This window comes from Tasmannia lanceolata, unplaced genomic scaffold (genome assembly GCF_043159265.1).
Source record: "Tasmannia lanceolata isolate RefF3 unplaced genomic scaffold, GAP_Taslan_0.1 ptg000945l, whole genome shotgun sequence".
In the NCBI taxonomy this organism is placed as follows: Eukaryota; Viridiplantae; Streptophyta; class Magnoliopsida; order Canellales; family Winteraceae; genus Tasmannia; species Tasmannia lanceolata.
The window spans coordinates 7,753-21,859 of NW_027519609.1; the positions used below are offsets into that span (position 1 = coordinate 7,753).

Here is a 14,107-nt window from a genome sequence, read left to right on the forward strand (position 1 = left end):
ATAGATCACTTCGGAATGGCATATACATCACACATACTGGATCAAGTAAAGACTATGGGTTTCCAGCAAGCCACTGCTACATCCATTTCATTAGGAATTGATGATCTTTTAACAATACCTTCTAAGGGATGGCTAGTCCAAGATGCTGAACAACAAAGTTTGATTTTGGAAAAGCACCATCATTATGGGAATGTACACGCGGTAGAAAAATTACGTCAATCCATTGAGATATGGTATGCTACAAGTGAATATTTGAGACAAGAAATGCATCCTAATTTTAGGATGACGGATCCTTCTAATCCAGTCCATATAATGTCCTTTTCGGGAGCTCGGGGAAATGCATCTCAGGTACACCAATTAGTCGGTATGAGAGGATTAATGTCGGATCCCCAAGGACAAATGATTGATTTACCCATTCAAAGCAATTTACGCGAAGGACTTTCTTTAACGGAATATCTCATTTCTTGCTACGGAGCTCGCAAAGGAGTTGTGGATACTGCTGTACGAACATCAGATGCTGGATACCTCACGCGTCGACTTGTTGAAGTAGTTCAACACATTGTTGTACGTAGAACAGATTGTGGCACTATCCGAGGTATTTCCGTGAGTCCTCGAAATGGGATGACGGAAAAAATGTTGATCCAAACACTAATTGGTCGTGTATTAGCAGACGATATATATATGGGTCTACGATGCATTGCCGCTCGAAATCAAGATATTGGGGTTGGGCTTGTCAATCGATTCATAACCTTTCGAGCACAATCAATATATATTCGAACCCCCTTTATTTGCAGGAGTACATCTTGGATCTGTCGATTATGTTATGGTCGGAGTCCCACTCATGGTGACCTGGTCGAATTGGGAGAAGCAGTAGGTATCATTGCGGGTCAATCAATTGGGGAACCAGGGACTCAACTAACATTAAGAACTTTTCATACCGGTGGAGTATTCACAGGTGGTACTGCAGAACATGTACGAGCCCCCTCTAATGGAAAAATAAAATTCAATGAGGATTTGGTTCATCCCACACGTACACGTCATGGGCATCCTGCTTTTCTATGTTATATAGACCTGTATGTCACTATTGAGAGTCAGGATATTCTACATAATGTGAATATTCCACCAAAAAGTTTTCTTTTAGTTCAAAATGATCAATATGTAGAATCAGAACAAGTGATTGCCGAGATTCGCGCTGGAACATCCACTTTCAATTTTAAAGAGAGAGTTCGAAAACATATTTATTCTGACTCAGAGGGAGAAATGCACTGGAGTACCGATGTGTACCATGCACCTGAATATACATATGGTAATGTTCATCTCTTACCTAAAACAAGTCATTTATGGATATTATCGGGGGGTCCGTGCAGATCTAGTATAGTGCCTTTTTCGCTCCACAAGGATCAAGATCAAATGAACATTCATTCTCTTTCTGTCGAACAGAGAGAGAGTTCTGACCTCTCAGTGACTAATGATCGAGTGAGACACAAATTGTTTAGTTCAGATCCTTCCGGTAAAAAAGAGGGAAAGATTCTTGATTATTCAGGACCTGCTCGAATCATATCCAATGGTCGTTGGAATTTCATATATCCTGCCATTCTCCACGAGAATTCTGATTTATTGGCGAAAAGGCGAAGAAATAGATTCATCATCCCATTCCAATATGATCAAGAACGAGAGAAAGAACTAATGCCTCGTTCTGGTATCTCGATTGAAATACCCATAAATGGTATTTTACGTAGAAATAGTATTCTTGCTTATTTCGACGATCCCCGATACAGAAGAAGCAGTTCAGGAATTACTAAGTATGGGACTGTAGAAGTGGATTCAATCGTCAAAAAAGAGGATTTGATTGAGTATCGAGGAGCAAAGGAATTTAGTCCGAAATACCAAATGAAAGTAGATCGCTTTTTTTTCATTCCCGAAGAAGTGCATATCTTACCTGGCTCTTCGTCCATAATGGTACAGAACAATAGTATCATTGGAGTCGATACACGAATCACTTTAAATACAAGAAGCCGCGTAGGTGGATTAGTCCGAGTGGAGAGAAAAAAAAAAAGGATTGAACTGAAAATCTTTTCTGGAGATATCCATTTTCCTGGAGAGACAGATAAGATCTCCCGGCACAGCGGCATCTTGATACCACCAGGAACGGGAAAAAAAAATTCTAAGGAATCAAAAAAATTACAAAATTGGATCTATGTCCAACGGATCACACCTACCAAGAAAAAGTATTTTGTTTCGGTTCGATCCGTAGTCACATATGAAATAGCTGATGGTATCAATTTAGCAACGCTTTTTCCCCAGGATCTGTTGCAAGAAAGGGATAATGTGAAATTCCGAGTTGAAAATTATATCCTTTATAGAAATGGCAAACCAATTCGAGGAATTTATTACACAAGTATTCAATTAGTTCGTACTTGTTTAGTATTGAATTGGGACCAAGACCGAAATGGTTCTATAGAAAAGGTTCAGGCTTCCATTGTTGAAGTGAGGGCAAATGATCTGATTCGAGATTTCATAAGAATTGACTTAGTGAAGTCCCCTATTTCGTATATCGGAAAAAGGAATGATATGGCGGGTTCGGGATTGATCCCAGATAATGGATCAGATCACACCAATATCAATCCTTTTTATTCCAAGGCGAGGAGGATTCAATCACTTACCCAACATCAAGGAACTATTCGTACGTTGCTGAATAGAAATAAGGAATGCCAATCTTTTCTAATTTTGTCATTATCCAATTGTTCTCGAATTGGTCCATTCAATGGTTCTAAATCTCACAATGTGACAAAAGAATCAATTCAAATTAAAGAGGATCCCATGATTCCGATTAGGAATTCGTTGGGTCCCTTAGGGACTGTACCTAAAATTGCGAATTTTTATTCACCTTACTATTTAATAACTCATAATCAGATCTTGTTAAATAAATATTTGCTACTTGACAATTTAAAACAGACTTTACAAGTACTTAAATATTATTTAATGGATGAAAATGGGAGAATTTATAATCCCTATCCATGCAGGAACATCATTTTTCATCCATTCGATTTGACTTGGTGCTTTCTCCATCACGATTATTGTGAGAAGACATCCAAAATAATTGTCCTCGGACAGTTTATTTGTGAAAATGTATGTATATCCAAATATGGACCACAGATAAAATCTGGTCAAGTTCTAATTGTTCATGTTGACTCCTTAGTCATAAGATCAGCTAAGCCTCATTTGGCCACCCCAGGGGCAACCGTTCATGGTCATTATGGAGAAATCCTTTACGAAGGGGATACATTAGTTACATTTATATATGAAAAATCGAGATCGGGTGATATAACGCAAGGTCTTCCAAAAGTGGAACAAGTGTTAGAAGTGCGTTCGATTGATTCAATATCGATGAACCTAGAAAAGAGGGTTGAGGGTTGGAACGAACATATAAAAAGAATTCTTGGAATTCCGTGGGAATTCTTGATTGGTGCTGAGCTAACCATAGCGCAAAGTCGTATCTCTTTGGTTAATAAGATCCAAAGGGTTTATCGATCCCAGGGGGTGCAAATCCATAATAGGCATATAGAGATTATTGTACGTCAAATAACATCAAAAGTGTTGGTTTCAGAAGATGGAATGTCTAATGTTTTTTCACCCGGAGAACTAATAGGATTGTTTCGAGCGGAACGAACAGGGCGTGCTTTGGAAGAAGCGATCTGTTACCGAGCCATCTTATTGGGAATTACCAGGGCATCTCTGAATACTCAAAGTTTCATATCCGAAGCAAGTTTTCAAGAAACTGCTCGAGTTTTAGCAAAAGCCGCTCTACGAGGTCGTATTGATTGGTTGAAAGGCCTGAAAGAGAACGTTGTTCTGGGGGGGATGATACCTGTTGGTACCGGATTCAAGGGATTAGTGCACCGTTCAAGGCAAGACAACAACATTCCCTTGGAAATCAAAAAGAAGAATCTATTCGAGGGGGAAATTAGAGATATTTTGTTCCACCACAGAGAATTATTTGGTTCTTACATCCCAAATAATTTCCATAATACACCAGAACAATAATTTACGGGATTTCATGATTCCTAAGAGCAAATTGATTCTTTTCTTTTAACTTTAATTATATGGTATGGTCCGGTCTTTTTATTGGGTAATAAAGATAATAACGAATAGAAAGGAATTAATCACTTGGACCATGTATCAAGGGTCAATCTCCGGGAGAAGGTTCCGTCGGAACAATTATTTATTTCAGGGTACCTCGTCTCTTAAAAAAAAAAAAAAGAGAAAGTGTGGGGAAAAATGACAAGAAGATATTGGAACATTAATTTAGAAGAGATGATGGAAGCAGGAGTTCATTTTGGTCATGGTACTAGGAAATGGAATCCTAGAATGGCACCTTACATCTCTGCAAAGCGTAAAGGTATTCATATTACAAATCTTACTAGAACTGCTCGTTTTTTGTCAGAAGCCTGTGATTTAGTTTTTGATGCAGCAAGTAGGGGAAAACACTTCTTAATAGTTGGTACCAAAAATAAAGCAGCTGATTCAGTAGCATCAGCTGCAATAAAGGCTCGGTGTCATTATGTTAATAAAAAATGGCTCGGTGGTATGTCAACGAATTGGTCCACTACAGAAACGAGACTTCATAAGTTTAGGGATTTGAAAGCGGAACAAAAGGCGGGGAAACTCAACCGTCTACCGAAAAGAGATGCAGCAATGTTGAAGAGACAATTATCTCACCTGCAAACATATTTGGGTGGGATCAAATATATGACGGGCTTACCCGATATTGTAATCATCGTTGATCAGCAAGAAGAATATACGGCTCTTCGAGAATGTCTCACTTTAGGGATTCCGACGATTTGCTTAATCGATACAAATTGTAACCCGGATCTCGCAGATATTTCTATTCCAGCCAACGATGACGCTATAGCGTCAATCCGATTGATTCTTAACAAATTAGTATCCGCAATTTGTGAGGGTCGTTCTAGCTATATAAGAAATCGTTGATTAATAATAAGATAAGCCAATGACTTTTTGAACCCCATAGATTGATTTAATCGGTTACTATTTCTGAATCTCAAAAAAGAGATCAAAATCACTGGGGATATTATGTGATTACTTGGTATCCTAAATATACGATTTAAAGTAGTCGAGTCGAGAAAGAGAGGGTTGAATCAAAATAATTCTTTTTTAAGTTCTATTTCTGTCAGAGGGCAATATGAATGTTCTACCATGTTCCATCAACACACTCAAAGGGTTATACGATCTATCCGGTGTGGAAGTAGGCCAACATTTCTATTGGCAAATAGGGGGTTTCCAAGTCCATGCCCAAGTACTTATCACTTCTTGGGTCGTAATTGCTATCTTATTAGGTTCAGCCACTATAGCTGTTCGGAACCCACAAACCATTCCAACTAACAGTCAGAATTTCTTCGAATATGTACTTGAATTCATTCGAGACTTGAGCAAAACTCAGATTGGAGAAGATTATGGTCCTTGGGTTCCTTTTATTGGAACTATGTTCCTATTTATTTTTGTTTCTAACTGGTCAGGTGCTCTTTTACCTCGGAAAATCATACAGTTACCTCATGGGGAGTTAGCTGCACCCACGAATGATATAAATACTACTGTTGCTTTAGCTTTACCCACGTCAGTGGCATATTTCTATGCGGGTCTTACTAAAAAGGGATTGGGCTATTTCGGTAAATACATTCAACCAACTCCAATACTTTTACCAATTAACATCCTAGAAGATTTCACAAAACCTTTATCACTTAGTTTTCGACTTTTCGGGAATATATTGGCTGATGAATTAGTAGTTGTTGTTCTTGTTTCTTTAGTACCTTTAGTGGTTCCTATACCTGTCATGTTTCTTGGATTATTCACAAGCGGGATTCAAGCTCTTATTTTTGCGACTTTAGCCGCGGCTTATATAGGTGAATCCATGGAGGGTCATCATTGACTAGCTTCCAAAATAGTCTTGTTTTTTTTTTTTTGAAAAAAAAAACAAGACTATCCCAACTCATGGGTGGCTCAAGATAATCTACTTGGGGAACATGATGGATATCTACAAATATGGTAGATACGATTTAGAGTAGGGTCAATAAAGATGTACGATATTAGGGAATTAAAAAAAAAAAAAGGAAAGAGATCGAAAAGATCTTTTTTCCTAAGATTCCCGTTTGGTCCATTTACGTCATACCTCTCCAATTGATATTCTATTTATATCAGTCAATTACGATTACGGTATTACGATTCATAATTTGAATAAGAAAGAATTGTTATGTTATCTGTTTCCGACGTATGCCTAAACAAAAAAACTATGTTCTATCAATTCAATGGTTGACAAAAATTGTCTGCAATTGGATCAATCAAATCTTGATATGGATATGGAATGGTTCGGGCTGATGAATCCATCCGTTTTATATCAATGCGCAATAATGATAAAGAAAAGGAAGAGAAAAGTTTACAAACAAATAAGATTCAGAAAAAGGTAGGTTAGGGAGGTTGAGCTGGGTATATGTAATGGCTATAATTCAATCCCTGTGTATGTTTCGAAGAATGATTCTATAATCCAATTCAATATAAGATACGAATGGTTTACGTTATGGAAGAAACATATGTATATGTGATATTAGATATTCACGAGTTATATATGGACTATCCATATATATTATTTCCCATCCCACTGAAGTTAGATGGATTCCAACGGAAGGACTTCCGTTTCATCTTTGGCTGTGGATTGAATGAATAAACAGATGAAGTTAAGGATATAGAAGAGAAAGAGCGAAGAATTGAAAGAGTGGTTCGGAACAAAGAAATGGAAGAACTAGAATCGTATGACTTTACAAAGACTCCATGGATAGGAACTAAAAACGAGATATTGAAGCAGTTATGATGATTCAGTAATATCATCACTTCAATTTGGAGTTCTTAGTTACTTCGACCCGATGGATCTTAGTGATGGAATAATAAGTCATAATTCAGTGATTGTATCATTAACCATTTCTTTATTTTGGTGCGAGGAGCTTACCATGAATCCACTGATTTCTGCCGCTTCCGTTATTGCTGCTGGATTGGCCGTAGGGCTTGCTTCAATTGGACCTGGAGTTGGTCAAGGTACTGCTGCGGGCCAAGCTGTAGAAGGTATTGCGAGACAACCAGAAGCAGAGGGTAAAATACGAGGTACTTTATTGCTTAGTCTGGCTTTTATGGAAGCTTTAACAATTTACGGACTGGTCGTGGCATTAGCGCTTTTATTTGCGAATCCTTTTGTTTAATCCTATAAATGTGAAAAATACGTACTTATTTTTTTCTTATTTGATTGCCGTGAACTTGCCGCTTGCTTCTTCGAATTATATCAACACTTTACTCCTACAACCACTTATTCGTTGAGACAATACCCCACCCCAGGGAAAAGGCTGATTTGAGGATGAGGAATTAGTAGATCCACTCGCTTTCTTCCTTTCCATCCTTAATGGAACCCTTTTTTTTTTTTCACTTTTAGGAAGCGTTGTAACAAACGAGGTATTTCGCAATTGGCATGAGACCCGGGACCTCATATTAATAAGTATTTTATTGGATTGGGAACTTCAATTGAAATAATAATAAAGAATAAATGAAATTTCAAAATGAAATGAATCTATTTTATAAATAAATTCATATTTATAAATAAGTAAATAAATAAAAAGAAATCAATCAAAAGTGGGGCGAAATTATACAATAAAGAAAACTCTGTTCAATTAATTTTGTTAGTCCTATCTATAAGAGGAGAGCATATGAAAAATGTAACCGATTCTTTCGTTTCCTTGGGTCACTGGTCATACGCCGGGAGTTTCGGGCTTAATACCGATATTTTAGCAACAAATCCAATAAATCTAAGTGTAGTGCTTGGTGTATTGATCTTTTTTGGAAAGGGAGTGTGTGCGAGTTGTGTATTTCAAGAATAGGCTGGATCCAACCAGCTGCACTTATTTACTTATTTATTTATAAATAGGAAAGTTATAACTAGGAAAGAAAGGTGCACGATCTCAACGAATTACTTCTGAATAAATTCAGAAATCATATGTAAGAACCATAGCATTTCGTGACTCATTGGTAAATCGACTTTGATTCTCTATCAACCAATAATGTGGGACCATTAACATGGTTAAAGCTAAACCGTTTGAAGTCCAGGCACAACATGGTACTCTTTCTACCACTACGTTAGTACGGATATGGTTTAAAAATGAATAGAATAGTTGGCAATTTATCTGATATAGAACACTCATATCAATAAAATGATTTGAACCATTTATTGAAAAATGAAAAAAAAAAACAAATGGGTGCCTCGCCCCCTTTTTGTATCCAACGCTAAATCGACGGCCTGTGTATAAAATAAGAAGAATTCTTTGGATTTGAAGAAAAAAAAAAATGAAAAATTCATAAAATAATAAATAAAAAAAAAAATAAACAACTTTGCTGACAATTACAGATTTTTTGTCTGGTCGGAAGAGTCCTCCGAATATTCTGTTCTGGTCTTGTATCAGTTTCGATATCGTGGAATACGAACAGAGAAGAGAGGGCAGGCTCATTACATTAAAAGATATGGGAATGCCCATTAAGTAACTGAGCGTGAGAGCCAAATGAATTGAAAGATTCATGTTTGGTTCGGGAAGAGATCATGGAAGTTTAGTTGTGAAATGAATGGGAAGATAATCTACTTTCATTAAGTGATTTATTAGATAATCGAAAACAGAGGATCTTGAGTACTATTCGAAATTCAGAAGAACTACGTGGAAGAGCCATTGAGCAGCTCGAAAAAGCCCGGGCTCGCTTACGGAAAGTGGAAATGGAAGCAGATGAGTTTAGAATGAAGGATACTCTGAGATAGAACGAGAAAAAGAGAATTTGATTAATGCTACTTATAATAATTTGGAACGATTAGAAAATTTCAAAAATGAAACCATTAGTTTTGAAGAACAACGAGCAATCAATCAGGTACGACAACGAGTGTTCCAGCAAGCCTTACAAGGAGCTCTAGGAACTCTGAATAGTTGTTTGAACAGTGAGTTACATTTACGCACCATCAGTGCTAATATTGGCATGCTCGGGGCCATGAAAGAAATAACTGATTAGCCCTTCCACTGTAGGCATTATTTTTTTTTCTCGCTTTGCTTCCGAAAAAGAATTAAGAGACACTAATGGTAACCCTTCGAGTCGACGAAATTAGTAATATTATCCGTGAACGTATTGAACAATATAATAGAGAAGTCACGATTGTGAATACCGGCACCGTACTTCAAGTAGGCGACGGTATTGCTCGTATTCATGGTCTTGATCAAGTAATGGCAGGGGAATTAGTAGAATTTGAAGAGGGTACCGTAGGCATTGCTCTGAATTTGGAATCAAATAATGTTGGTGTTGTATTAATGGGTGACGGTTTGATGATACAAGAGGGAAGTTCTGTAAAAGCAACAGGAAGAATTGCTCAGATACCAGTGAGCGAGGCTTATTTAGGTCGTGTTATAAATGCTCTGGCTAAACCTATTGATGGGAGAGGTGAAATTTCAGCTTCTGAATCTCGGTTAATTGAATCTCCCGCTCCGGGTATTATTTCGAGACGTTCCGTATATGAGCCTCTTCAAACGGGGCTTATTGCTATTGATTCGATGATCCCTATAGGACGCGGTCAGCGAGAATTAATTATTGGGGACAGACAGACCGGGAAAACAGCAGTAGCCACAGATACTATTCTCAATCAAAAAGGGCAAAATGTAATATGTGTTTATGTAGCTATTGGTCAAAAAGCATCTTCCGTGGCTCAGGTAGTGACTACTTTCCAAGAACGAGGGGCGATGGAATACACTATTGTGGTAGCCGAAACGGCGGATTCGCCTGCAACATTACAATACCTCGCGCCTTATACAGGAGCGGCTCTGGCTGAATATTTTATGTACCGTGAACGACATACTTTAATAATTTATGACGATCTCTCCAAACAAGCACAAGCTTATCGCCAAATGTCTCTTCTATTAAGAAGACCACCCGGTCGCGAAGCTTATCCAGGAGATGTTTTTTATTTGCATTCACGCCTTTTGGAAAGAGCCGCTAAATCAAGTTCTCGTTTAGGTGAAGGAAGTATGACCGCTTTACCCATAGTTGAGACTCAATCTGGGGACGTTTCGGCTTATATTCCTACTAATGTGATTTCCATTACAGATGGACAAATATTCTTATCTGCCGATCTATTCAATGCTGGAATCCGTCCTGCTATTAATGTGGGTATTTCGGTCTCCAGAGTAGGATCCCAGCTCAAATTAAAGCCATGAAACAGGTAGCTGGTAAATCAAAATTGGAACTGGCTCAATTCGCAGAGTTAGAAGCCTTTGCACAATTCGCTTCTGATCTCGATAAAGCCACTCAGAATCAGTTGGCAAGAGGTCAACGATTACGCGAGTTGCTCAAACAATCTCAATCAGCCCCTCTCACGGTGGAAGAACAAATACTTACTATTTATACTGGGGCGAATGGGTATCTTGATCCGTTAGATATTGGACAGGTAAAGAAATTTCTCGTTCAGTTACGTACCCACTTAAAAACAAACAAACCTCAGTTCCAAGAAATCATATCTTCTACCAAGACATTCACCGAACAAGCAGAAGCCCTTTTGAAGGAAGCTATTCCGGAACAGATGGAACTGTTTATACTTCAGGAACAAACATAAAGAAATTGATCACTCTGAGTACAAGAGGAAAGGAATCGTTGAGAAGTGTTTCCGGTTCGAATCATTCAAAATATCTTTCTTGGCATAGCAATCTACAAAAATAGATGGAAATAAATTGCGTCCAATAGGATTTGAACCTATACCAAAGGTTTAGAAGACCTCTGTCCTATCCATTAGACAATGGGCGCTTTGCTTTTCATTCCGATTTTCTTCTTTCGCATTCTTGCTTTCCTATCGCCCGTTCCGATAAACGAATTGTATTGTATGTGAGAGATTTTAGGGAATAAAGAAAAGATGCATATCCAAATCAACGATGCACGTATAATAATAATAATAATTAATATGGAGCGGGTAGCGGGAATCGAACCCGCATCGTTAGCTTGGAAGGCTAGGGGTTATAGTCGACGTCGATTCATCATTTTTAACGTCTCTAATTCAAAACCGAACATGAAACTTTGGTTTCATTCGGCTCCTTTATGGAATATAGATGGATTCCCAGATCTAAGGCGTAAACGAAACTAAAAAAAAAAGAGAAAATATTTACGATACGATGTGTGGAAAAAGGGGAGTCATCGCAAATCCGAATTCAAAGAAAAAATTCGATCCATAACATCTATGTCAGTTTTTCTGTATGAATATGAATGCATACAAAACAACTCACTTTCTAGATGATCCCTCTAGAAGAGGGGATTTTAAAAAATACTTCTAGTTACTTCGTTCCCTATTTCTACTCGCGAGAATCCTGAGGAAAAGAATTTTCTTCCGCCGAGCTGAAACAATATGTCGACGACTCTAGTAAACCAAAGTCATCGTTTAATAGCTATTTGGCTTCAACCTCCTCCCCCCCAAAAAGTGGAAGATCTAGTTACGATTAGAAATAAACTTTTGTATCTTCATCCATAGATCCTTTACTCATACTCATTCAAAAGGAACGGTTGATCCAACTCAAAAAAAAAAAAATTATGTTTCGCGATTCCATAATCCAATTTGCTTATTCAAATTATAATTTACCTTTGGATACAAATCACGAGAATGTATATTCTTCCTCAAACGTGGCGTTGAGAGGTAAAGGATTAAACCCTTTTAAGAAATAAAGTTTTTGATCGGAATAGGAAAAAAACCGAAAGAACCTTTAACTATTTCAGTTGTTAATAGAACGAATCACACTTTTACCACTAAACTATACCCGCTACAATATGATTATTGTATATGAATGTACCGTTTGTCCAACAAAACAAGGGAGTAAAACGTAATCAAGATAGTATCAGAATCATGAAAATTGGAGTGCTGATGTGTTCCAGGGGGAAGGCTTGATGAAATAGGAGAAGAGAATGGGGGCTCATTTAAATAACAAGTTATATCTTTTCTTTTGCTGGTGGAGTTATTACTGACAGTCCCGGCCTGAAAGATCCATTTAAGTCGGAACATAAGATTGAGTTAAGTTGCGCAAGAATCCATAGCTCCATTTTTTTTTTTCAACTTCTTCCTCGAGTCTTTCAAGCAAAGAAACGATTTTCTCAAAAAAATAAAAATAAAGAAGGAGAGTTTTAATTTGAGTCTTATCTTTTTTCGAAGCTATTCCTTTCTTCCCTATTCATTCACCTGTCCGATCTTCTGAATTGGGGTCAATTAGATCTAGTAAAAAATCATAGTATTCATTTTGTTTGTGTTTGTGGACTCAAATGTTCAAACAAAGCTTGTCCCTTGAAGAAATAAATGAGTTCTAATAGAAATAGAATATGTATGTTTTTTTATTCCAGTAGGGAAATCGAGAAAAGGAAAAAGAAAAAATAATAAGAAATGAAACTCCTATCATAGGAATGGAAATAGTCCTTCTTGCTCTTGTTGCTGCTTCAATAACAATTTGGTTTTCAAATCAGAAAAATAATTTGATCCATGATTCATTGGAACAAAAGAAGGAACGGCCTGGCTAGGTACTGTACTGGCCAGGCCGGGGGAATAAAAGAACCCTTCGGACGAAATCAAAGACGTACTCTTTCTATTGGAGATATCTGTTTCGAATCGTTATCCAAATTGAATTGCGGATAAAATTCGTATATATATAGTAAGTATAATATAGTAAGTATAAATAAATGTATAAAATAAATAAATAAAGATAATTCGTATATATATAGTAAGTATAATATAGTAAGTATAAATAAATGTATAAAATAAATAAATAAAGATAAAGAAAGACTTTGATCAATATTTACTTCAGGCGTCGCATATGAATTATCTTTTTGTAATTGGGAGAGATGGCTGAGTGGACTAAAGCGACGGATTGCTAATCCGTTGTACGAGCTGTTCGTACCGAGGGTTCGAATCCCTCTTTCTCCGTTCCCTCGGATCACTTGAGATTTATCTTTCGAATTCGAAAAAATATCAAGTCCTTTATCATAGTTAAATGTCTGGAATAGAGAAAAGCATAGGAAAATGCAGAAATCAAGCAAGGAAATAATGAAAAATCTCTGATTTTTTTATTCCTCACGTCCAGGATTACGTCCTGGATCATTAGATAGGAATCCGAAGATGAAGAGAGAAACAAAGAATATCACTACTGTGTAAACGAAGAGTTTGAGAGTAAGCATTGCACAATCTCCAAGATCATTTTTTTTTTGTTTTTTGCAAAGGAAATAAGGGAATAGATTCTCTATTTTTGTACCACATATCCTTGACACCAAGAAAAGAAATGAAAAAGTGGTTTCTAGAAAAGAAAGGAATTTGCAGGAATTCCTTTGTTACCAAAATTATCTTGTCATACCCCAATTAGGTATTATGGGGTACCATAATGGGGTCTTTGACCCCTGGAACTGGAAGGGCATAATGCGGAAATTAGGTGATCCAGATTCATCGCGGCTATCAAAAAGCAAAAGAATTTCAATCTTTGAATCGAGGGTTCATAATGTAAGACTTATCTGATCTTATCAATTGTTATGTTAGAGTTGAATTTATTTTATCGAATAAATCATGAATATGAATGTTTCTAGGACAGTATTAAAGATCTCATCGAAAACTTACAGCAGCTTGCCAAACAAGGGCTAAGAGAAAAAAGAGCACAGGTATGACTGGCATAAAATCTACGATTGGATTGAAAAAAGCATAAGCTTCGGGCAATTTGGCGAAGAAAAAGCTACTCGAATGAAGGGCAGAATTAAGACAGATACAGATCAAACTAAAGATATTAAGCATAAGAAATATTTCGTTCTTGGAGATAATTTCATTTTTATTGAGTTATTGATATAAGGGAAAAATTAAGAAAGAAGAGAAGACAAAAAATCCTTCTTTCTTTTTCTTTGAACTTCCCCCAATCAAAAATCCTTCAATTCTCAAATGAGAATAGAAGGAATCATACTTTCATACAATATCTTAATTGACTTATATGGAATGATCAATGAATTCATTTTCATTCTACATTTACAC

General features: G+C 36.9%; 1 non-coding gene across 1 annotated transcript; it reads left to right on the plus strand.

The window, feature by feature from the left end:
- The first annotated feature begins 12,936 nt into the window (after positions 1–12,936).
- Positions 12,937–13,024, plus strand: TRNAS-GCU (transfer RNA serine (anticodon GCU)). Its single transcript has one exon. It is a non-coding gene; the product is annotated as a tRNA-Ser (tRNA).
- The last annotated feature ends 1,083 nt before the right edge of the window (positions 13,025–14,107 follow it).